We start from the raw sequence: 22,852 nt of genomic DNA, 5'->3' as shown, positions 1-22,852 counted from the left end.
TATTCTGGGGATTAGCGCCCCCGCGGCCCGGTCCACGACCAGGCCACCCGGTGGATCAGGGCCTGATTAACCAGGCTGTTACTGCTGGCCGCACGTAGTCCAACGTACAAACCACAGCCCGGCTGATCCGGCACCGACTTTAAAGTATTCGTCCAGCTCCCTCTTGAAGGCAGCCAGGGGCCTATTGGTAATTCCCCTTAAGCATGCTGGGAGGCTGTTGAACAGTCTTGGGCCCCGGACACTTATGGTGTTTTGCACAGCTGTCAAGTCTTTTACTTTCGTAGGGAGTGATATCTGTGTGAAGATTCGGGACCATTCCTTCTAGGATTTTCCAAGTGTAGATTATGATATATCTATCTCGCCTGCGCTCCAGTGAGTACAAGTCAAGTGATTCCAAGCGTTCCCAGTAGTTAAGGTGTTTGATGGAACTTGTATGTGCAGTAAAGGTTCTCTGTACACTCTCTAGATCTGCGATTTCACCTGCTTTGAACGGAGATGTTTATGTACAGCAGTATTCCAGCCTAGAGAGAACAAGTGATTTGAAAGGATTCTGGATGATCTTGGAGATCTGGAGAGTCATGGAGTTTTGGAGGGTCATGGAGTGGAGGGTCATGAAGTTTTGGAGGGTCATGGAGTTCTGGATGATCATGGAGCGAAGTGTCATGGAGTTTAGGTTTATGGAGTGCAGGGTCAGGGAGTGGAGGGTCATGGAACGGAGGCTCATACAGTGTACGCAGAACACCAACTGACTCAAATTACTTTTTTTTTTTTTTTTTTGCCCGTTGACACGTTAATTGCATCTGTAGATTCTCTCCCAGCAGAGAGAGCTGGGTGTCGGGGTGGATGACCTGGGCACAGTGCCAAGTATGTCAATCTCGTCGTGTGTTTTATATGCTCAGGGTGGAGAGCCACATACCCCTGGGCAGCCAGCAGTGAGGGTCACCCAACTGGGGCTCAGGTACCCGGGTACTTCAGGCTGGCACTTCCTGGGTACCCTCAGGCTGGCACTTCCTGGGTACCCCCAGGCTGACACTTCTTGGGTATCCCCAGACTGGCACTTTCCGGGTACTCCTGGGCTGGCACTTCCCAGGTACCCCCGGGGTACCAACAAGGAGTACCTGGGTGACATAAAAGAGTATGCGGGTGCAGCAAGGAGTACCTGGGTACCAGCAGGGAGTACCTAGGTACCAGCAGGGAGTACCTGGCCACCTTGGTGCCAGCAGGGAGTACCTGGGTACGAAAGTGTCAGCAGGAAGTACCTGGGTGCCAGCATGGAGTACCTGGGTACCTGTACTAATTAGGGTAACAGACTGAACTAGCTAGGAAGCAGACTGAACTAATTAGATAGAAGACTGAACTAATTAGGGTAGCAGACTAAATTAACTAGGGTAGCAGACTGAACTAGTTAGAGTAGCATCCTCATCTCAGTTGACAGTTGACCCTGACATTCATCACTGAGTGTGACCTGACCTCCAGCACCTCTGCAGCGACTCCCGTTAACCTGACAAATGAATTATCGCTTCAAAGTGAAACTGTCTGACTGACGATGGAATGTTTGGTGGTTTGTAGTGACTGCGCATCACATCGCTCATTCCTTCCTAAAATATAAAACTTAATTTAACATCATTAAACCAAAGTGAGCCTGTAATCACTGTTTTAACATCTCCTCTGTGTAGGTTTTATTATTATTATTATTATTATTAGTAGTAGTAGTAGTAGTAGTAGTAGTAGTAGTAACAGTAGCAGTAGTAGTATATTAAAACAAGCACTAAACGCGTATGAAGAGTAGTGTATGCATCCCTTGTTGATGGTGCTATTTAAGATCACATGTTATGATCTTGTATGCCGTTATCGTATCTCCTCTCTTTCCTCTTCCTCTAATAGTGTATATATAACAGTATATATATATATATATATATATATATATATATATATATATATATCTTCGTTTAGAGTTGTCACAGTTAAATGGATCACTTACTCTGCCTGAAAATTTTTTTACCTCACGTGTGATTGTGTATGAATGTACGTGATTGTGACTGCTAAATTTACTATGCACACTTGTGTATCAGCACGATCGTCTGTACGTGTTTCTATGTGTGTACTCACCTATTTGTGGTTGCAGGGGTCGAGCCTTAGCTCCTGGCCCCGCCTCTTCACTGATTGCTACTAGGTCCTCTCTCTTCCTGCTCCATGAGCTTTATTATACCTCGCCTTAAAACTATGTATGGTTCCTGCCTCCACTACTTCACTTGCTAGGCTATTCCACTGCCTGACAACTCTATGACTGAAGAAATACTTCCTAACGTCCCTGTGACTCGTCTGAGTCTTCAGCTTCCAGTTGTGACCCCTTGTCCCTGTGTCCCCTCTCTGGAACATCCTATCTCTGTCCACCTTGTCTGTTCCCCGCAGTATCTTATATGTCGTTATCATGTCTCCCCTGACCCTTCTGTCCTCCAGTGTCGTCAGTCCGATTTCCCTCAACCTTTCCTCGTACGACATCCCCCTGAGCTTCTTGACTAGCCTTGTTGCAAACCTTTGTACTTTCTCTAACTTCTTGACGAGCTTGACCAGGTGTGGGTTCCAGACTGGTGCTGCATACTCCAGTATGGGCCTAACATACACAGTGTACAGTGTCTTGAACGATTCCTTATTAAGGTATCGGAACGCTATCCTCAGGTTTGCCATGCGCCCGTATGCTGCAGCAGTTATTTGGTTGATGTGTGCCTCCGGTGATGTGATCGGTGTTATGGTCACCCCAAGATCTTTCTCCCTGAGTGAGGTCTGTAGTCTTTGTCCACCTAGCCTATATTCTGTCTGCAGTCTTCTTTGCCCCTCCCCAATCTTCATGACTTTGCATTTGGCTGGATTGAATTCGAGAAGCCAGTTGCTGGACCACATGTCCAGCCTGTCCAGGTCTCTTTGCAGTCCTGCCTCATCCTCGTCCGATTTAATTCTTCTCATCAGCTTCACGTCATCTGCGAACAGGGACACTTCAGAGTCTATTCCTTCCATCATGTCGTTCACATATATCAAAAATAGCACTGGTCCTAGAACTGACCCCTGTGGGACCCCGCTCGTCACAGGCGCCCACTGTGATACCTCTTCACGTACCATGACTCGTTGCTGCCTCCCTGTCAGGTATTCCCTGATCCATTGCAGTGCCCTCCCTGTTACATGCGCCTGATCCTCCAGCTTCTGCACTAATCTCTTGTGGGGAACTGTGTCAAAGGCCTTCCTGCATTCTAGGAAAACGCAATCTACCCACCCCTCTCTCTCGTGTCTTACTTCTGTTACCTTGTCATAAAACTCCAGGAGGTTTGTGATACACGATTTGCCTTCCATGAACCCATGCTGGTTTTCATTTATAATCTTGTTCCTTTCCAGGTGTTCGACCACTCTCCTCCTGATAATCTTCTCCATGACTTTGCACACATTACATGTCAGAGACACAGGTCTGTAGTTTAGCGCCTGGTTTCTGTTTCCTTTCTTAAATATGGGGACTACATTAGCTGTCTTCCATTTCTCAGGTAGTTGCCCAGTTTCAAGGGATGTGTTGAAGATTGTGGTTAGAGGCACGCACAGCATCTCTGCTCCTTCTCTAAGGACCCATGGGGAGATGTCCGGTCCCATCGCCTTTGAGGTGTCAAGGTCACTTAGGAGCTTCTTCACCTCCTCGGTTGTTCGTATGTCATCCAACACTTGTTGGTATATTCCCTCTTGATGTTCCCTTCTGCGTTGTCTTCCCACAGCCCTTCCTGTCTCTACTGTAAAAACTTCCTTAAATCTCCTGTTCAGCTCCTCACATACCTCCTGATCATTCCTTGTGAGTTCTCCACCTTCTGTCCTTAATCTGATCACCTGGTCTTTGACTGTTGTCTTCCTCCTGATGTGGCTATACAACAGTTTCGGGTCAGTCTTGATTCTCGATGCTATGTCATTTTCATACTGTCGCTGGGCCTCCCTCCTTACCTGTGCATACTCATTCCTGGCTCTGCGACTGACTTCCCTATTTTCGTGTGTTCTCTGCCTTCTGTACTTTTTCCATTCTCTATTGCACTTTGTTTTTGCCTCCTTACACCGTCGGGTAAACCATGGGCTCGTTCTGGTCTTCCCGTTGTTTCTGTTGCCCTTGGGAATAAACCTTTCCACTGCCTCCTTGCATTTTGTTGTTACATATTCCATCATTTCATTTACTGGCTTTCCTGCCAGTTCTCTGTCCCACTGGACCTCCCGCAGGAAGTTCTTCAACCCTATGTAGTCCCCTATTTTATAGTCAGGCTTTTCCCATTCAACTCCTGTTACTCTCTCCACTTGCAGCTCTACTATGTATTCAAAGCACAGAACCACGTGGTTGCTAGCTCCTAGGGGACTCTCATACTTGATGTCCTCAATGTCTGAGCTGCCCAGGGTGAACACAAGGTCCAATCTTGCTGGTTCATCCTCCCCTCTCACTCTGGTAGTGTCCTTAACATGTTGGTGCATGAGGTTTTCTAGCACCACGTCCAACATCCTGGCTCTCCATGTTTCGGGACCCCCATGTGGCTCCAGGTTTTCCCAGTCAATCTCCCTGTGGTTGAAATCCCCCATAACCAGCAACTTTGCTCTGCTGGAGTGAGCTCTTCTTGCCACCTCAGCAAGTGTGTCCACCATTGCTCTGTTGCTCTCTTCATATTCCTCTCTTGGCCTCCTGCAGTTCTGTGGTGGATTATATATCACTGCAATGACCACTTTGTGTTCCCCAGACTGAAGTGTACCTACTATGTAGTCTCTTTCTCCCGTCTCATCTATGCCTTCCATTTTCTCGAATTTCCCTCTGTTATTTACGAGCAGAGCAACCCCACCTCCCCCTCTGCCCCTTCTATCTTTCCTCATGATCTGGTATCCTGATGGGAAGATTGCATCTGTTATTGTCTCTGTGAGTTTTGTTTCTGTAACTGCTATGATGTCTGGGGACTTCTCATTGATTCTGTCTTGCCATTCCTCATGTTTATTCGTTAATCCATCTGCATTTGTGTACCAAACCTTCAACTTTTGTTCTAATACTGTAACTGTGGTGTGGGGGGTGGGAACAGAGGGATCGGTGTGTAATGGTTGGTTTGGATTGTTCAGTTGCCTTGGAGGTGTCGTGGCTGGAGTTCTTCTGCAGGTGTTTCTGGGGGGTGTGCTTGTCCTTCCATTTGATCCTGGGTTATTCTGCTCTCCTTTTTCATTTCCTCCCATTTCTCCTTTCGTTTTTGAACTCTCTCTTTCATCATCTTCCTTTTGTCCTGTGTTCTGTCTCGATCGAGGTACACACTTCGGAACTCCTGCTTGCCTCTCAGCCGTGCTTTCTCCTGCAGGATCATGGTTCGGGTTGATTCTGCCTTGAAAATTACTTTGAGAGGCCGATTCCTTTTCTTTGTGAACCACCCGATTCTCCGAAAATTTGCCACCTGGGTCATGTCCCCCTCGCCTATCACCTTCATGATACCTTCAGTCGCTTTTTTCTCCTCCTGCTTTCTTTCATCATAAGTTTCCCCTTTAGCTTCGTCTAGCCCATAGACAAACACGGATCTCTCCCTTTCCACCTCCCACTGTGACTCCCATTGCATCCTCTGATGTGTTTTAGTTCCTTCCCGTGGAGTGTTCCTTCCTTCAGTCCCTTCCCTAGTTATGGCCCCTATGCTTCTTGGTTTGTCCTTCCTGCTCACCTGTTCATGGCCCCCACAGGTATCTGGTATGGTCCCTGCACATGTCCTAATTCCTTCAATGTCTTCCAATCTCTCATTCTGTCCTAGTGTGCTCCCTGTCTTTGTTTTGGCCCCATGTGGGTTTGACAGGACCTCTGCATACAGTTTAGTTTCCATGCTCCCTTCAGACCTGTTGTCTGTGTCTGATGTAGCCATTACCGATGCTACTTCTGTAATATCTTTGTCTCTATGCTGTTTCAGATATCTCAGCTCCTCTTCTAATCTCTCTATCTTGATTTCTGCTGCTGTGGCCTGTTGCTTCCACCTTCTTCATTCTGCTGCTAACCTCTCTTCCATCTTCCTTTCCAGCTCATCTAGTCTCCTTCCCCAGTCTTCCTCCCTTTTTTTGAGCTGTGCCTCCCAGTCCTCCCTCACAGATTCGTCCTTGGAGCCCCTTGTCCTCATCCTGGTTCTAGGTTCCTCCGTTGCTCCACAGAAGGGAGGACGGGTGGTTAGGGGGAGGGGAATAAATGGTTAGGAGGAGAGGGGATGGATGGTTATGGGGGAGGGGGAGGATGGTTATTGGAGGGGTAGAGGTAGTTGGGGGAGGGGGTTAGATGGTTTGGGGGAGGGGTTAGATGTTTTGGGGGAGGGGTAGGTGGCTAGGGTTAGGTGGTTAGGGAAGGGGGAGAGGTGGTTAGGGGAGGAGGAAGTACGTGTTTGAGAGAGAGGGGATGGATGGTTATGGGGGAGGGGGAGGATGGTTATTGGAGGGGTAGAGGTAGTTGGGGGAGGGGGTTAGATGGTTTGGGGGAGGGGTTAGATGTTTTGGGGGAGGGGTAGGTGGCTAGGGTTAGGTGGTTAGGGAAGGGGGAGAGGTGGTTAGGGAAGGGGGAGAGGTGGTTAGGGGAGGGGGAAGTACGTGTCAGAGAGAGAGGGGGGATGGATGGTTATGGGGGAGGGGGAGGATGGTTATTGGAGGGAGGGAGGTAGTTGGTGGAGGGGGTTAGATGGTATGGGGGAGGGGTTAGGTGGTTTGGGGGAGGTGGCTAAGGTGAGGTGGTTAGGGAAGGGGGAGAGGTGGTTAGGGAAGGGGGAGTACGTGTTTGTGTCAAGTGTTTGTGTCAAGTGGTGTGTGTGTGCGTATGTGTGTGTGTGTGTGTATATGTGTGTGTGTGTGTGTGTGTGTGTGTGTACCCGTATAAGTGATACCTTACACTAACTACAACACACACCATGTGGTACACTTGCTACAACACACACCGTGTGGTACACTTGCTACAACACACAGTGTGGTACACTAACTACAACACACACCATGTGGTACACTTGCTACAACACACACCGTGTGGTACACTTGCTACAACACACAGTGTGGTACACTAACTACAACACACACCGTGTGGTACACTTGCTACAACACACACAGTGTGGTACACTAACTACAACACACGCAGTGTGGTACACTTGCTACAACACACAGTGTGGTACACTAACTACAACACACACAGTGTGGTACACTAGCTTCAACACACACAGTGTGGTACACTAGCTACAACACACACAGTGTGGTACATTAGCTACAACACACACAGTGTGGTACACTAGCTACAACACACAGTGTGGTACACTAGCTACAACACACACAGTGTGGTACACTAACTACAACACACACAGTGTGGTACACTAACTACAACACACAGTGTTCTACATTAGCTACAACACACACAGTGTGGCACACTAGCTACAACACACAGTGTGGTACACTAACTACAACACACAGTGTGGCACACTAGCTACAACACACAGTGTGGCACACTAGCTACAACACACAGTGTGGTACACTAACAACACACACACAGTGTGGTACACTAGCTACAACACACACACAGTGTGGTACACTAGCTACAACACACAGTGTGGTGCACTAGCTACAACACACACAGTGTGGCACTCTGGCTACAACACACACAGTGTGCTACACTAGCTACAACACACACAGTGTGATACACTAGCTACAACACACAGAGTGTGATACACTAGCTACAACACACACAGTGTGCTATTCTAGCTACAACGCACACAGTGTGGTACACTAGCTACAACACACAGTGTGGTACACTAGCTACAACACACACATTGTGGTACACTACCTACAACACACAGTGTGGTACACTAGCTACAACACACACACAGTGTGGTACACTAACTACAACACACAGTGTTCTACATTAGCTACAACACACTCAGTGTGGTACACTAGCTACAACACACAGTGTGGTACACTAACTACAACACACACAGTGTGGTACACTAACTACAACACACAGTGTTCTACATTAGCTACAACACACACACAGTGTGATACACTAACTACAACACACAGTGTTCTACATTAGCTACAACACACTCAGTGTGGTACACTAGCTACAACACACAGTGTGGTACACTAACTACAACACACACAGTGTGGTACACTAACTACAACACACAGTGTTCTACATTAGCTACAACACACACAGTGTGGTACACTAGCTACAACACACACAGTGTGGTACACTAGCTACAACACACACAGTGTGGTACACTAGCTACAACACACAGTGTGGTACACTAGCTACAACACACACACAGTGTGGTACACTAACTACAACACACACAGTGTGGTACACTAGCTACAACACATACACAGTGTGGTACACTAGCTACAACACACACAGTGTGGTACACTAGCTACAACACACACAGTGTGGTACACTAGCTACAACACACACAGTGTGGTACACTAGCTACAACACACACAGTGTGGTACACTAGCTACAACACACACACAGTGTGGTACACTAACTACAACACACACAGTGTGGTACACTAGCTACAACACATACACAGTGTGGTACACTAGCTACAACACACACAGTGTGGTACACTAGCTACAACACACACAGTGTGGTACACTAGCTACAACACACAATGTGGTACACTAACTACAACACGCACAGTGTGGTACACTAGCTACAACACACAGTGTGGTACACTAGCTACAACACACACAGTGTGGTACACTAGCTACAACACACACAGTGTGGTACACTAGCTACAACACACAATGTGGTACACTAGCTACAACACACAGTGTGGTACACTAACTACAACACGCACAGTGTGGTACACTAGCTACAACACACAGTGTGGTACACTAGCTACAACACACACAGTGTGGTACACTAGCTACAACACACACAGTGTGGTACACTAGCTACAACACACACACTGTGGTACACTAGCTACAACACACACAGTGTGGTACACTAGCTACAACACACAATGTGGTACACTAGCTACAACACACAGTGTGGTACACTAACTACAACACGCACAGTGTGGTACACTAGCTACAACACACAGTGTGGTACACTAGCTACAACACACACAGTGTGGTACACTAGCTACAACACACACAGTGTGGTACACTAGCTACAACACACACAGTGTGGTACACTAGCTACAACACACAATGTGGTACACTAGCTACAACACACAGTGTGGTACACTAACTACAACACACACAGTGTGGTACACTAGCTACAACACACACAGTGTGGTGCACTAGCTAACACACACAGTGTGGTACACTAGCTACAACACACACAGTGTGGTACACTAGCTACAACACACACAGTGTGGTACACTAGCTACAACACGCACAGTGTGGTACACTAGCTACAACACACAGTGTGGTGCACTAGCTACTAACACACAGTGTGGTACACTAGCTACAACACACACAGTGTTCTACATTAGCTACAACACACACAGTGTGGTACACTAGCTACAACACACACAGTGTGGTACACTAGCTACAACACACACAGTGTGGTACACTAGCTACAACACACACAGTGTGGTACACTAGCTACAACACACAGTGTGGTACACTAGCTACAACACACACAGTGTGGTACACTAGCTACAACACACACAGTGTGGTACATTAGCTACAACACACAGTGTGGTACACTAGCTACAACACACACAGTGCGGTACACTAGCTACAACACACACAGTGTGGTACACTAGCTACAACACACACAGTGTGGTACACTAGCTACAACACGCACAGTGTGGTACACTAGCTACAACACACAGTGTGGTGCACTAACTACTAACACACAGTGTGGTACACTAGCTACAACACACACTGTGGTACACTAGCTACAACACACACAGTGTGGTACACTAGCTACAACACACAGTGTGGTGCACTAACTACTAACACACAGTGTGGTACACTAGCTACAACACACACAGTGTGCTACACTAGCTACAACACACACAGTGTGCTACACTAGCTACAACACACAATGTGGCACTCTGGCTACAACACACACAGTGTGCTACACTAGATACAACACACACAGTGTGCTATTCTAGCTACAACGCACACAGTGTGGTACACTAGCTACAACACACAGTGTGGTACACTAGCTACAACACAGTGTGGTACACTACCTACAACACACACAGTGTGGTACACTAGCTACAACACACACAGTGTGGTACACTAGCTACAACACACACAGTGTGGTACACTAGCTACAACACACACAGTGTGGTACACTAGCTACAACACACACACAGTGTGGTACACTAACTACAACACACACAGTGTGGTGCACTAGCTACAACACACACAGTGTGGTACACTAGCTACAACACACAGTGTGGTACACTAACTACAACACACACAGTGTGGTACACTAGCTACAACACATACACAGTGTGGTACACTAGCTACAACACACACAGTGTGGTACACTAGCTACAACACATACACAGTGTGGTACACTAGCTACAACACACACAGTGTGGTACACTAGCTACAACACACAGTGTGGTACACTAGCTACAACACACACAGTGTGGTACACTAGCTACAACACACAGTGTGGTACACTAGCTACAACACACACAGTGTGGTACACTAAGTACAACACACAGTGTGGTACACTACCTACAACACACAGTGTTCTACATTAGCTACAACACACACAGTGTGGTACACTAGCTACAACACACACAGTGTGGTACACTAACTACAGCACACAGTGTGGTACACTAGCTACAACACACAGTGTGGTACACTAGCTAGTACACTAAGTACAACACACAGTGTGGTACTACCTACAACACACAGTGTTCTACATTAGCTACAACACACACAGTGTGGTACACTAGCTACAACACACACAGTGTGGTACACTAACTACAGCACACAGTGTGGTACACTAGCTACAACACACAGTGTAGTACACTAACTACAACACACAGTGTGGTACACTACCTACAACACACACAGTGTGGTACAGGGGTAAAGGGGCTGGTAGAGGGGCTGGTAGGGGGAGGCTGGTAGGGGGACTGATAGGGGGGCTGGTTGGGGGACTGGTAGGGGGCTTGTAGGGGGGCTGGTAGGGGGACTGGTAGAGAGACTGGTAGGGGGCTGGTAGGAGGGCTGGTCGGAGGGCTGGTAGGGGGGCTGGTAGGGGGCTGGTAGGGGCTGCAAGGGTCAGTTTTGCTGGCTTAAGTTATGGTGTTGCATGATTGCTAAGGTTGCAGATAATTTAGACACAGGTGCAACACTTGGGTATCTTTATCGAGAAAACGTTTCAGCACACAGTGGCTTCATCAGTCTTTTCAAGACTGATTACATCGACTCCAGGCTGAGGGACTGATTACCTTCTGATTTTCACCATTCTTCTTTGTATTGGACTGATGAAGCCACTCTGTGGCGAAACATACATGCTACAACATGCTACAACATGCTACGAAAGGTTGGGAAGCTTTAAAGTCGATCATTAGTGATAAGGTGATGACGCATTTCTCAGTTGTTGCATAATCCCTACGGCTTTACCGCTTCCCCATGAAAATAATAATTTTATACGTAATTAAAGGAATAGTTGTTACAGGACCCACGAGACTAGGAGTGACCTCATAGCTGCTAGCTATGAGGCCGCGCCCGGGGCGGAGAATCGACTCCCGTTACCAGAAATAGGCGAGTACACACGACACTAAGATAACGAACTTGTTATGTTTCACCTTACCAGAACTTTTATGACCTTAATAATGTTAGTTAAATTTTTATTTTCCCTAATATGAAAATACACTAAGAGAGAGAGAGAGAGAGAGAGAGAGAGAGAGAGAGAGAGAGAGAGAGAGAGACAGACAGACAGAGACAGAGAGAGCTCACACACAAGAAAACTAAGCAAAGAGAGACGTAGCTGGTAAAGTGCTCCTGACTGTGACAAGGAAACTCTGAGGAAAGAAACTAAAGGAGACGAAATATTTTCACTAGGTTTATACCATTTTTCTAATTTATCGTCTCTTTTTGTTTTCACGGTTTTCATTTTTATTGTAATAATAATAATAATAATAATTTTAATATAATAATAATAATAATAATAATAATAATAATAATAATAATAATAATAATAATAATTTTAATAATATAATAGACGTGAAAAGCAGGAATTGGAAATTATAAATTGGGTGTAACATTTTCTGGTTTATTATACAGCTGTTGCTGTGCACCGTTGCTGAACTATACCAAGTATATACATTATTACCTCCAGCCTGCCTACGTCAGTCACTGCTGCGTAAGTCAGTCACTCTTGCTTAAGTCAGTCACTCTTCATACGTCAGTCATGCTGCGTCAGGAAGTAATTAATGATTCATACATCACTGCTACGTCAGGGAGTAATTAATTTTTGATACATCACTGCTGCGTCATGGAGTAACTACGTTGACCGTGAAGCAACAAACAGCTGGTCAGGTATTGCATCATTGTTTACATGGATCAGCTGACCACCAGTCATCCTCTCCCCACACAATTAACGTTCACAGTTATCGCGCGCACTCATAAATAATGTACACGTTATAACAAACACAAACCCGCACACACATACGGAAACGCACAGCTCGGTAAATGTACACACACACACACACACACACACACACACACACACACTAAACTGTATTTTTTAACATGTAACAAGAATATATGTTCATTTTGTTTCTAATTAATCTATGCATATATTCCCAAATTAAACCTGCAAAGGTTATATATGTAATAATAATCCAATGAAATATTAACACATTTACTATTAATACTATTATTAATACAGCTAAACACATTGGACATGTGTAGCAGTCAGTACATGTACATCCGAGTTGCCTTGACCTAACATGCATGACGTCTGCGTTATGTTCACGTTATTTTGGGTCAAGACTTCGAGGGTAATTTTCTGGTTACGTCCGCCATTAGGGAGTTGTAGTTCCTATTGTGGCTTCCGGCAACCTACTGTACCTGCTGTCTACATATGGTTGTTACCTACTACCTTCTTTACTTACTGGCTGCCTGGAGTGTATCCTACTGCCAGTACCTGTAAACTAGTACCACCTTCACACAGTACACTGTATCCTAGCACCGTCACAATAGGTGTCATATTCAACTACTTAGGTACCATATTCTATATCTTTGGTACCATATTTATAATAATAATAATATCTTTATTTACTACAAGTACATGTACAAGGTATACAGTCCTAGCTGACATCAATGATATACTACGATATAGAAAGCCCCTTGTTATACTGAGCATTTCGGCAAACTAGGTCAGTTTTGTCCCAGGATGCGACCCACACCAGTCGACTAACACCCAGGTACCCATTTTACTAATGCTGGAACACAGACAACCGGTGTAAGGAAACACGTCCGATGCTTCCACACCTTCGCCGGGAATCGAACCCGGACCCTCACTGTGCGAAGCGAGAATTTTTGCCACCAGGCCACAGGGCCATATTCTACCACTTACGTACGGTATTCTGCCTCTCAGGTACTATATTCTACCTCTCAGGTACTATGTTCTACCTCTTAGGTACCATATTCTACCTCTTAGGTACCATATTCTACCACTTACGTACCATATTCTACCACTTACGTACCATATTCTACCACTTACTACCATATTTTACCACTTACATACCATATTCTACTTCTTAGGTACTATATTCTACCTCTTAGGTACCATATTCTACCTCTTAGGTACCATAATTTACCTCTTAGGCACTATATTCTACCTCTTAGGTACCATATTCTACCTCTTAGGTACTATAGTCTACCTCTTAGGTACCATATTCTACCACTTACCTCCATATTTTACCACTTACGTACCATATTCTACCTCTTAGTTACTATATTCTACCTCTTAGGAACTATAATCTACCTCTTAGGTACCATATTCTACCTCTTAGGTACTATAGTCTACCTCTTAGGTACCATATTCTACCTCTTAGGTACTATAGTCTACCTCTTAGGTACCATATTCTACCTCTTAGGTACTATAGTCTACCTCTTAGGTACCATATTCTACCACTTACGTACCATATTCTACCTCTTAGGTACTATAGTCTACCTCTTAGGTACCATATTCTACCACTTACGTACCATATTCTACCTCTTAGGTACTATAGTCTACCTCTTAGGTACCATATTCTACCTCTTAGGTACTATAGTCTACCTCTTAGGTACCATATTCTACCACTTACGTACCATATTCTACCTCTTAGGTACCATATTCTACCTCTTAGGTACCATATTCTACCTCTTAGGTACCATATTCTACCTCTTAGGAACTATAATCTACCTCTTAGGTACCGTATTCTACCTCTTAAGTACTATATTCTACCTCTTAGGCACCAGAGTCTACCTCTTAGATACTATAGTCTATCTCTTAGGTACTATATTCTACCTCTTAGTTACTATATTCTACCTCTTAGGTACCATAATTTACCTCTTAGGTACTATATTCTACCTCTTAGTTACTATATTCTACCTCTTAGGTACCATAATTTACCTCTTAGGTACTATATTCTACCTCTTAGTTACTATATTCTACCTCTTAGGTACCATATTCTACCTCTTGGGTACTATATTCTACCTCTTAAGTACTACAGTCTACCTCTTAGGTACTACAGTCTACCTCTTAGGTACCATATTCTACCTCTTAGGTACCATATTCTACCTCTTAGGTACCATATTCTACCTCTTGGGTACTATATTCTACCTCTTAAGTACTACAGTCTACCTCTTAGGTACCATATTCTACCTCTTAGGTACTATGTTCTACCTCTTAGGTACCATATTCTATCTCTTAGGTACTATAGTCTACCTCTTAGGTACTACAGTCTACCTCTTAGGTACCATATTCTACCTCTTAGGTACCATATTCTACCTCTTGGGTAATATATTGTACCACTTAGGTACCGCATTCTATCACTTAGGTACCATATTCTACTTGTTAGGTTATCTCCTGCCTCTATATATGTGTTGGGTGGTGGTACTCTTTATAGTGGCACTGTGTGTGCGAGTAACAGTGCTCTGTAATATGCCTCGGGAATATTGCCTGTAATACAAACTTCGATATTACAGCTGGCTTGTAATTCCCCTTGGTTATGTTATAATTTATGCACAGAGTCTATCAGAGTTGTTTAAATTATGTTCCGCTTATAGTAGATGGGGACAGATGATAAACTGTGAATTGAAGACAGAGAAGAAAGTCCCACAGGGACGTAGCCTTCTACAGAGTTGCTTTATCTGTTTTGGATCGACTGTTTACCGTTCGATGGAAGCAACTCTGATAGCAGCAGTGTCTGCCTGACCTTACCTCCTCCCCAGAGATAATGGGGAACCCGAAGGAGGTATATCGAAATTTGTTACATATCATCATTCTCTTGAGTCTAACCTGACACTCCCTCAGCCACCATCCCCAACACTCCCTCAATCACCCTACCCAACACTCCCTCAGTCACCTACCCCAACACTCCCTCAATCACCCTCCCCAACACTCCCTCAGTCACCTTTTCCAACACTCCCTCAAACACCCTCCCCAACACTCCCTCTCTCACCCTCCCCAACACTCAGTCATCTTCCTAATAACCCCAACTTCTTCAGCTGCCCCTCCCTTCCACCCCTTCCTCTATAGCCAACTCCATTCCCTCTTCAGCCCTCCCTCCATCCCTCCCTCCCTCCCTGCCTGCCCATCCCTCTTTCACCAGTATCTAGGTCAAGGAAGCGTCCCTCGTCCTAGTTATCCTAGTCCCGTTAGCTGTGTCAGGTATGGAGGGAGGGAGGGGCAAGACGCATTACTTTTACACAGCGGGACACAGGGATACATTCCTGGTATATGGGAGGACACGAGGATTCGTAGGTCCGGGATACATACAGAGCATCAGGAAGAACGTCAAACTAGACACAGCAAAGTTATAATTGTAAATGTATGCGGACGGAGGATCAAACAAGCACTAACGCAGCATGCGCAGTGTGAGTAATTTGTGGTGTGGGTAGTGTGCAAGTGGCCTGTGTAGTGTGGGCAGTGTACAGTGTGGGCAGTGTACAGTGTGGGCAGTGTACAGTATGAGAAATGTGTGAATGACGTGTGCAATGTGGGCAGTGTGCAAGAAAGGTGCTGGAGGCCAACACTATGCATACTGAAAACTCAATACGCCAGACACCAAAAGCAAAAGTGGGACCCAAGAGCTAGAAATCAATGCCTACAAATACACCTCGATGAGTATAACTAAGCGAGTATAGTTATGTGAGCACGGCTACGTGTGTACAACCAGGTAAGTACGCCCACTTGAGGACACCCACGTGAGGACACCCAGGTGAGGACACCCAGGTGAGGACACCCAGGTGAGGACACCCAGGTGAGGACACCCAGGTGAGGACACCCAGGTGAGGACACCCAGCTGAGGACACCCAGCTGAGGACACCCAGCTGAGGACACCCAGGTGAGGACACCCAGGTGAGGACACCCAGGTGAAGACACCCAGCTGAGTACACCCAGCTGAGTACACCCAGGTGAGGACACCCAGGTGAGGACACCCAGGTGAGTACACCCAAGTGAGTACACCCAGGTGAGGACACCCAGGTGAGGACACCCAAGTGAGGACACCCAGGTGAGGACACCCAGGTGAGGACACCCAGGTGAGGACACCCAGGTGAGGACACCCAGGTGAGGACACCCAGGTGAGGACATCCAGGTGAGGACACCCAGGTGAGGACACCCAGGTGAGGACATCCAGGTGAGGACACCCAGGTGAGGACATCCAGGTGAGGACACCCAGGTGAGGACACCCAGGTGAGGACACCCAGCTGAGGACACCCAGCTGAGGACACCCAGCTGAGGACACCCAGCTGAGTACACCCAGGTGAGGACACCCAGGTGAGGACACCCAGGTGAGGACACCCAGGTGAGGACACCCAGGTGAGGACACCCAGGTGAATACACCCAGGTGAGGACACCCAGGTGAATACACCCAGGTGAGGACACCCAGGTGAATACACCCAGGTGAGGACACCCAGGTGAGGACACCCAGGTGAGGACACCCAGGTGAATACACCCAGGTGAGTACACCCAGGTGAGGACACCCAGGTGAGTACACCCAGGTGAGTACACCCAGGTGAGTACACCCAGGTGAGGACACCCAGGTGAAGACACCCAGGTGAGTACACCCAGCTGAGTATACCCAGGTGAGGACACCCAGGTGAGTACACCCAGGTGAGTACACCCAAGTGAGTACACGCAGGTGAGGACACCCAGGTGAGTACACCCAGGTAAGTACACCCAGGTAAGTACACCCAGGTAAGTACACCCAGGTAAGTACACCCAGGTAAGTACACCCAGGTAAGTACACCCAGGTAAGTACACCCAGGTAAGTACACCCAGGTAAGTACACCCAGGTAAGTACACCCAGGTAAGTACACCCAGGTAAGTACACCCAGGTAAGTACACCCAGGTAAGTACACCCAGGTAAGTACACCCAGGTAAGTACACCCAGGTAAGTACACCCAGGTAAGTACACCCAGGTAAGTACACCCAGGTAAGTACACCCAGGTAAGTACACCCAGGTAAGTACACCCAGGTAAGTACACCCAGGTAAGTACACCCAGGTAAGTACACCCAGGTAAGTACACCCAGGTAAGTACACCCAGGTAAGTACACCCAGGTGAGTACACCCAGGTGAGTACACCCAGGTGAGTACACCCAGGTAAGTACACCCAGGTGAGTACACCCAGGTGAGTACACCCAGGTAAGTACACCCAGGTGAGTACACCCAGGTGAGTACACCCAGGTGAGTACACCCAGGTAAGTACACCCAGGGTACATATAAACACACTAACGGTACACTCACGCCAGTCTTGTAACTCACAATTTGCGGTAGTTCACTTACGTTGTTTACAACGTACACACTTCCTTCTTGACCTTCTTCTCTTTACATGTATTTACAATGTAAATCACTCGTTTATAATGTGAATTATTTGTGTTCACAATATAACACAAATTACAATGTAAATCACTCGTATTTACAATATAATTTATTGTTCTTTTCGCTGCTAATCACTTTTGTTTACAGTGTAAATTTGTTTTGTTTACAATTTAAATTACGCTTAAAACAACTTGTGTTTATAAATCTTTCGTGAAAATGGAGTCAGATTAGGTCGAAATATTCCTTTATTAGTTTGTCTTTCCACTTTGATGGTAGTAGTAAATTCCATGCATAGATTCAAGAGTAGGCATGACAAGGTCTAGAACAACGTGTATCGGTAACACTAGTCAATTTAGATTAACAAGGCAGAGTCAGGAGCAATGGCTCAATCCTCGCAAATAATTAGGCGAGTACACACAAACACATGCGTGCACACAGGCATGTAGATATACATACATAGAGTACAAACACAGACACATACAAACATACACATATTTCCTAGTAGCATATCTGGAGCGTGTGCAAAGATGACCAAAGTAATCAGAGCGTGTACGAACCAGACTAGAAGATGGATCACCAGCACCCCAACCCCCTCCCTCCCTCTACTTCCGTCTCTCTCTCTCTCTCTCTCTCTCTCTCTCTCTCTCTCTCTCTCTCTCTTCAACCTTCCGATTCAAAATATTTGGATACACACACACAATAGCAACCAGCGAAGAGGCGGGGGCCAAGAGCTGTGAATCGACCCCTGCACCCACGTACAGGTGAGTACAAATAGGTGAGTGTACACACACACACTTTCGTCTTCCGGCATTACTAGTTTTCAGTCTCCTGAGCACAATCATACCTATTCTAAAAGCTGTGTATGTAGTTTCAACTCACTAGTTCCGCATCATGTTTATTTCACTTCTCAACTACAATGAGATTTACAAAAAAATGCTCTATAATTTGCACGCGAGCGTGCGCGCGCGCGCGTGTGTGTGTGTGTGTGTGTGTGTGTGTGTGTGTGTGTGTGTGTGTGTGTGTGTGTGTGTGTGTGTGTGTGTGTGTGTGTGTGTGTGTGTGTGTGTGGGTGTGCGCGCGCGCGCGCGCATCACTTTTTTAATTCTTGAATTAAAAACACTAGACGAAAAAGTCTGTGTTTTATCTTTATGAAATAAATGTTGAAGACTGAGAAGCGAGAGGAAGCGAAGAGTCGAGGTGGAGAATATACACTGATGATGAGGAGGAAGAGAAGGAAGGAGGGGAGTGAGAGAAAGGAAGGAAGGAGGGTGGTGGGAGAAAGGAAGATGCTGGGAGAGAAAGGAAGAAGTCATCAACGAAAGACCAAGGGAAATACATCTTTAAATACACCCATACACACGCAAATGCACCCACACCCTGGGCCACACCCACACCCTGGGCCACACCCTGGGCCACACCCACACCCTGGGCCACACCCACACATTCGGGACTCCCAGATGACCATAAGAGTCAGGAGCAGGTGGGTGTGAGCGAGGCAACAACAGCACCTCGGTAGTAGGACACACCGTTATGTGAGGCTTCAGGGAGGAGTGACCCAGGAGCCAAGGGAAGGTATGTACCCCTTGTGGGTATGTAGATATCCCTCATGAGGCAATGGGGGGGGGACCGGTGGGGCTGGGGGAGAGAAAGAGAAAGCTTGTGAGAGGATATAGGTGTGATGTTTAATGGGAGAGGACCGAGAGCAGAGAATATATAGAGGAAAGGGGTGGTTGGGTTAGTACTTGTGAAGCGTTGATGTCTCCTTTGGTATGGAATTATAGGGTGGGGTTTTTTATGACGCTAAAAGATGTTATCCTACTTGTTATCGACGCTACGAGTTATCCTACCTGTTATCCACGCTAAGAGCTGTTATGTACCTCAGCTCATACCCTATACTCCCCTTCTAGATGCCGCTCGTACCAGGTACCTATTTAATGCTAGATGAGCAGGGGCAACAAGTTTAAGAACACTTGCCCATAGTCTGAACCTGTCTGAGATCGAATTTGGGTCCTTTGGTCGCGAGCCAAATGCGCTATAACTGAACTACGAGTAACCTAATTTCTGGAAAGGAATGGGATGAGCCCCAGCTCTTGGCTACTCCTCTTAAACTGTCGACTAACAAATTGCCCGTATCATTTGATGTTTGAACCCGCCTAAAGTAAGAAGCTGCAATTTGTGTGGCTGTGTAGTTCACTCTTTTTTTTTATTGGCCTTGTGTTGAAGTGATGCTTCCATGATTAATAATAATAATAATATATTATTATTATTATTATTATTATTATTATTATTATTATTATTATTATTGTTATCAAGAAGAAGTGCTAAACCCATAAGTCACGAGGCTCACGGGGAAAGGGAAGCAATTTGGTTAGATCCAAGGGAAGGACAGATCCACTTCCTTGGATCAAGAGTCTCTCCTGGATATGAAGGCACCTCCCCTGAGGGGTGAGTTACTCAATGATTGCTTGCATGTAAGTTTAAACAATGATTCGAAAGAGACTTGAGTTTAAATATCAAAAATCCATCCTTACGTCTGCCAGCTTAGTATTTTATGTTACTCTGGTCGCCACGAGGGGATGTGTTCGTTGCAATACTTACTCCCAGGCCTGTGTCCTTAAGAAGTTCCCCTCCTAAGTGGTACTCTGTCTCCAGTCTGCTTTCCCCAACGTCCAATTTCATTTTTTTCCCTCTTACCAGAGTTGTTTTGGAGTAGACACCACTGGGACCAGTCCTGCATACTGTCCGGCTCATTTTACGGCTTTCTGCTCCAGTTATCCGTTCATTCTCATAATTTCTGAACTGTTAATGGACGTTGAGACGTAGCGTCTAACCTTACTGGTAAGTTGTTCACACGCACAAATCTTCCCTCACAGCGTAAGCTTCGTCAGCTTGTTGCACAAATATGTACTCACGGGGTCGAGTCTCGGTTCCTTGTTCAGATATTATTGATCTCTGGCCTCTTAGCTTCTGTCATTCTTACTCTTAAAACTATGTATGGAGTTTCCTTCCACTATTTCCTTATACAACCACAGATAATGTTTACACAGTACTGTTGTACGCTCACTTAAAATTTAAAAGCCACTATGTATTAAATATTTTATAACATATATTATTATTATATGTATGAATAGGATTTAGAGTGTATTTGCGCGAGGGAAAAAACACAAAATCTATACAGATATATACATGATATTAGGAACCGAGTCTCCAAGTCTGGATCATTTGTGGTAATAAAACTTGAAACAAAGGCTGTGAGGAACATCTGTTGGAACTTTAATAAAAATTTAGAATATCCACTGTATTTAACTCATAAACAAGTGACTTGGATACTTAATGGAATTTTTTTCTTAAGTATCTCTGACGATGGCAGTGTTAATTTGTTTTTAATCAGGTATATGTAGAGATAAGCTCCCCGTGCTTATATTTTATCCAATATTAGATGGGTTGTGCAAGGTTGATAGTTATATTTTGGTCATATTGGGAAGAAGGGAAACTTTACCTAACTCAGAATTTAAATCCAACTCTAAGTGAAATTTGGTTATTTTTGGTTAGGGTGGTTAATTATTTTTTTTTTTTTTTTTTTGGGGGGGGGGGTCACCGAAAGTTTTTTCCACGTGAGCCAAAAATTATATCCATTGCACAATCCTTATTATTAAGCTGAAAAAAACACATGGAACTTATCTCTATATTAGCTAAAGAATCGCAATTTAACCAAGTTACATTTCGACGAAGACTTTACTTATAACTTCCATTGTAGTGAACACCAAAGACAGAAAATAATGTAATCGAGGGTGGCACAGTGTTGTTATTAACAAATATTAACAAATACAGTAAAGAGCTACAAGAGGCAACGTTTAAGGTAAATATTTATCAGTCTTAAACATCCTTACCTTGTATGTGTTCTCTGGAGCGTCTCACTGTCACAATTCGATCATTCCAACACCTTTTTCCGGGATAAAATGTCTTGACGCTACTTTCAGTGACCACTTTCCTTCACACTCAATAATATGTCATAATTCAAACTAAGAAGTAGACACGTTGCTTGTATAAGTCTGCCACAGCCAAGCTTCCTGACTTAATGCAGAAAACCTCACGTTATCGTCTTACTGGTGATATCGTCAGGCTAGAATTATCTTCTTAATAGTGGTGTCATGCAGCTAGTGTTGTCATGGTGGCAGTATGTAGGGACTAATATAACACTGACGTGCCTCCTGTGTGTGTGTGAGTGAGGGAAGTGAGTCGCAGTGTATCAGACACCTCCTCTCTGGACCACACCTTGCGGTCCAATGAAACCACTGCCTACTGTAGCTGACTCCACCGTCTCTCTCTCTCTCTCTCTCTCTCTCTCTCTCTCTCTCTCTCTCTCTCTCTCTCTCTCTCTCTCTCTCTCTCTCTCTCTCTCTCACACAGTTTATATATATCGAGAGATGTATATACTCTTTACATAATCTATGAGTAGTCTTGCTTTAATCGCTATTTTAGTAATTAACGTATTCTCAAATGATGATGAACAGGTGGCACGCAGCCTTAATGTCCCTTATAGTAGCTGATAGGCTTTAAGCCGAGTTAAATAATCTATTCTTTTTCTCCCCACCAGTTCCCCATTCCATTGTTCCTCCCGTTTCATCGTATTATCCTTTCCCCTCCCTCTCACATCCCTTCCCTCCATCCACCCTCACTCTCACACCAACTTGCTTTTATATTTAAATAACACTAAGTGACGAATGACACAGCAGAATCAGTTATAGCGTTATTTTGTGCAGCCATCCACAACGTGTTCATAGTGTTGTTCATGTTCATCCACAACGTGTTCATAGTGTTGTTCATGTTCATCCATAACGTGTTCATAGTGT

General features: G+C 45.3%; 1 protein-coding gene across 1 annotated transcript in view; it reads right to left on the bottom strand.

Annotated features, from left to right (window-relative positions):
- Positions 1-22,274, bottom strand: part of LOC128688640 (mucin-2-like) — a 96,810-nt gene extending 74,536 nt beyond the window's left edge. The window contains exon 1 of the mRNA XM_070083195.1: positions 21,890-22,274. The gene's annotated coding sequence lies outside the window, so the exon portion shown is untranslated. The remainder of the gene's footprint in view (positions 1-21,889) is intronic.
- Positions 22,275-22,852: the final 578 nt, after the last annotated feature.

Source organism: Cherax quadricarinatus, chromosome 1 (assembly GCF_038502225.1).
Source record: "Cherax quadricarinatus isolate ZL_2023a chromosome 1, ASM3850222v1, whole genome shotgun sequence".
Classification (NCBI taxonomy): domain Eukaryota; kingdom Metazoa; phylum Arthropoda; class Malacostraca; order Decapoda; family Parastacidae; genus Cherax; species Cherax quadricarinatus.
The sequence above is the reverse complement of the archived record's forward strand: the minus strand, read 5'-3'. Positions and strand labels throughout refer to the sequence as shown.